The sequence below is a fragment of the Aptenodytes forsteri genome, unplaced genomic scaffold (assembly GCF_000699145.1).
Source record: "Aptenodytes forsteri isolate BGI_AS27 unplaced genomic scaffold, ASM69914v1 Scaffold121, whole genome shotgun sequence".
Classification (NCBI taxonomy): domain Eukaryota; kingdom Metazoa; phylum Chordata; class Aves; order Sphenisciformes; family Spheniscidae; genus Aptenodytes; species Aptenodytes forsteri.
The window spans coordinates 1,271,476-1,274,835 of record NW_008796219.1 but is presented as its reverse complement, the minus strand read 5'-3'; the positions used below and the strand labels follow the sequence as shown (position 1 = coordinate 1,274,835).

The 3,360-nt window shown below is 41.0% G+C and overlaps 1 protein-coding gene across 1 annotated transcript in view; it reads left to right on the top strand.

Annotated features, from left to right (window-relative positions):
* Positions 1-1,556: 1,556 nt before the first annotated feature.
* DLGAP2 (DLG associated protein 2) overlaps positions 1,557-3,360 on the top strand; it is a 107,670-nt gene continuing 105,866 nt past the window's right edge. The window contains exon 1 of the mRNA XM_009288930.1: positions 1,557-1,617. The gene's annotated coding sequence lies outside the window, so the exon portion shown is untranslated. The remainder of the gene's footprint in view (positions 1,618-3,360) is intronic.

Genomic DNA, 3,360 nt, shown 5'->3' with positions numbered 1-3,360 from the left:
AAATAAATTGATAATATACAAAGCAAGTGATGCACAATGCAACTGCTCACCACCTGCCAACCAGTGCCCAGCCAGTCCCCGAGCAGCGGGCCCCCCCGGCCAGCTTTCCCCAGTTTATGTACTGAGCATGACGTCACATGGTATGGAATGTCCCTTTGGCCAGTTGGGGTCAGCTGTCCTGGCTGTGCCCCCTCCCAGCTTCTTGTGCACCTCCAGCCTTCTCAGTCGGTAGAGCATGGGGAGCTGAAAAGTCCTTGACTAGTGTAAACGCTACCTAGCAACAACTAAAACATCGGTGTGCTATCAACCTTGTTCTCACCCTAAATCCAGAAGACAGCACTGTACCAGCTACTAGGAAGGAAATTAACTCTATCCCAGCCGAAACCAGCACAGCTGATGTGAGTTATTTAGAAGCCATCAGTCCTTCATCGTGCACTACAGAAACATGGTCTGCAATACCTGATTTTGTCTTTCTCTGGCTGAATGTATAGTGAGAGGCTATGGAGTACTCCATTCTTTTGCTGTTCTTTTGAGGTATCGGTGCTTGTAACACACACAGATGGTAAGAAAGAGTACAGCTGAAGGCTGTATATGCTCAAACAACTTCCAGTCAGCTGAGACACCAGCAAATATGGATAATAGGGCAAAAACATTTAAAAAAAAAAAAAGATAGTATTGCGTACTTACATGAAACAGGTCACCGTGATATTTTGTATCCTAAACTGTATTCTCAAGCCAATCTTGTACCTTAAGGAAGTGTTACTGACCCAATTTTCCATATGCAGCTCTGTGTTAGAAATATCTGAGCTAGGTGCCAGGTCCAAATTAATTTGTATGCCAGCATGACAAGAGTGCAATGCAGAAGCAACAAACTGGAATTCTGAAAGCGATGTAGGCAGGGTAGCTATGAGCTGCACTCAGGCCATTCAGCAGGCTTCTGCCTACCTCACTGCATTCATATAGCATAGACATATCATCTGAGCCTAAGTACTTTTCCAGAATTACAGAAGTTGTCTCTGGCAAAAAAGTAAATGTTATTGATAGGAGAAAGTCACCATCACAGCATTATCAGAGTTCAGACTTGCAGAATTGAAATGGTTGTGAATAAAAGGTAAGGAAAGTGGCCTGAGAATCATGAGTGGCATTATTATCATCAGAGGTGGGAAGTGCTAAAGGTACAACTGGAGGACTGACAATAATGATTCTTCCTGGAATAAATACGTTAAGTATTTAGTTGAATTCCATGTGACTAAGCAAAGCTGAAAAGAACAATGTAAAAGATGTTAAAAAAAAGGTATTTATGAGTATTATGACACTAGTGATGTGAAAACATCTGGCAAAATTAAAAAAAATAAAATAGAAGAACACTAGAACAACTGGCAAAGAGGACTAGATACTGCAGATAATAGTACCTCAGCAGCTTCACGGTATCAGAGATACTGAATGGTAATAGGTATCACTGAATGGATTTAAAAACTAGTGGAGAGTTTATGACTGGATATACTAAAACATCAGAGTTATTAAATAGCTACTTTGTTTCTGTCTTTTCAGAAGAAGAGGGTGGCGATCTGCTCAAGTCGGGCTTCAGTTTTCCAGGGACGCCAGAGGAGGAGCTAGGTACAGATATCATCTCTCAGATAATTTGTACTGCTTGTACATCCAGAGGCTGGGTGCAGCCGTGGGGGTGAGGAGGCAGGAGGCTGCTCTGTGATACAGCCTTTCTCCAGCCACAAAGGCTACAGCAGGCACGGCACCAGGTGGTGTTAATGAGAGTGGCCAAAAACCTCTCAGTCCAATCCTTCTGGGAATTTCTCACCTGCTATATAAGGCTAGAGAATCGAAAGCAGAAAAACATCAGGTTTGGGTAACACCCAGGCAACCAAGAATTCAAAAGAAGGTGTTCAAGGAAATGATCAACTTTCCTTCTTTTGTCTTTTTCTTTTTGTCTTACCCCTGAGAAAACATAATAATTGCAGAAAAAGTTTTCAATGTTACCTTTTAAAGTTAAAAAACTAACAGAAGCGAGAAGAAATCAGAAACTCATGGAGTCCATGAGTGAAATCTTGATATCTCTGTCTCACACAGCTAGTAGTAAAATATCCCACTGGCTTCAGTGTAGCCAGATTTATACCTTTTAGATTGTGCAAAATTGAGTTTCTGTTCCCAGAATTTCATACTCAGATTGTCACTGTTTTATGTGAAATCCATCAAAATTTTTATTTATATGCAATTACTTTATGTGGTTATTTTTGGAAGAGAAATATGGAAAGTGGTTTTTGTGTGTTTGCTAGTTAAAGCTCCCTTTATTCAAAGTGAGTACTTACATTTCAGAAGTCAGTGTAACTAATTTTTCTCCTTCTATGAATATACTCATGTTAATACATTGCAACAGTTTATTTTGTGTTATTAAGACATTTTTGTATTTGACAAGAAGATTATAAACTCTCACCCTGACCTTATTGTTGCACATTGATAGGAAGATAAATCATGGTTGCCATATTAAGGAAAAAAAACAAACAGTTTGAACAAGGAGCATGAATTCAGGCAGGGGATGTCATTATGTTTAAATAATCTCTTAGAACAGGATTTTCTAAGACAAGCAGTGTTGCCACTCAGTTACAGTCAAGTCAGAGAGTTCCATAAACGTTCAGTGTAAAAATATCTGTATGGGACTTGTTTGTCTACTTAATATTAAAAAACAAGTGAAAAAAAGCTACAGGATAAGTTCCAAAGATCGGACAGAAGGATGTGTTAAGGAAGAGACTGAAGAACCTTCAGGCAGTTTCTGCCTTAATTAAGATAGTGTAAGAGGGAAGATACGGTTAAACATGAGGCTCCCTAGGAATCTCACAAGTTAATCCTATGGAGGAGTCATGGAATGAGCACATCTCTAAGCCGTCTTGGACATTTGGGGTTTTTTTGCCCTGCTGCCCCATTTCACAGCACACAGGAAGGAGGTCAGGTGCCCAGGGGTAGAATTCATCTCATCTAACAGCTGGAAAGTAATTCAGATCATAGAATCATAGAATCATTAAGGTTGGAAGAGACCTCTAAGGTCATCGAGTCCAACCGTCAACCCAACACCACCATGCCCACTAAACCATGTCCCTAAGTGCCGCATCTACACGTCTTTTAAATACTTCCAGGGATGGTGACTCAACCACTTCCCTGGGCAGCCTCTTCCAATGTTTAACCACTCTTTCAGTAAAGACATTTTTCCTCACATCCAATCTAAACCTCCCCTGGTGCAACTGGAGGTCATTTCCTCTCATCCTATCGCCAGTTACTTGGGAGAAGAGACCGACACCCACCTCGCTACAACCTCCTTTCAGGTAGTTGTAGAGAGCGATGAGGTCTCCC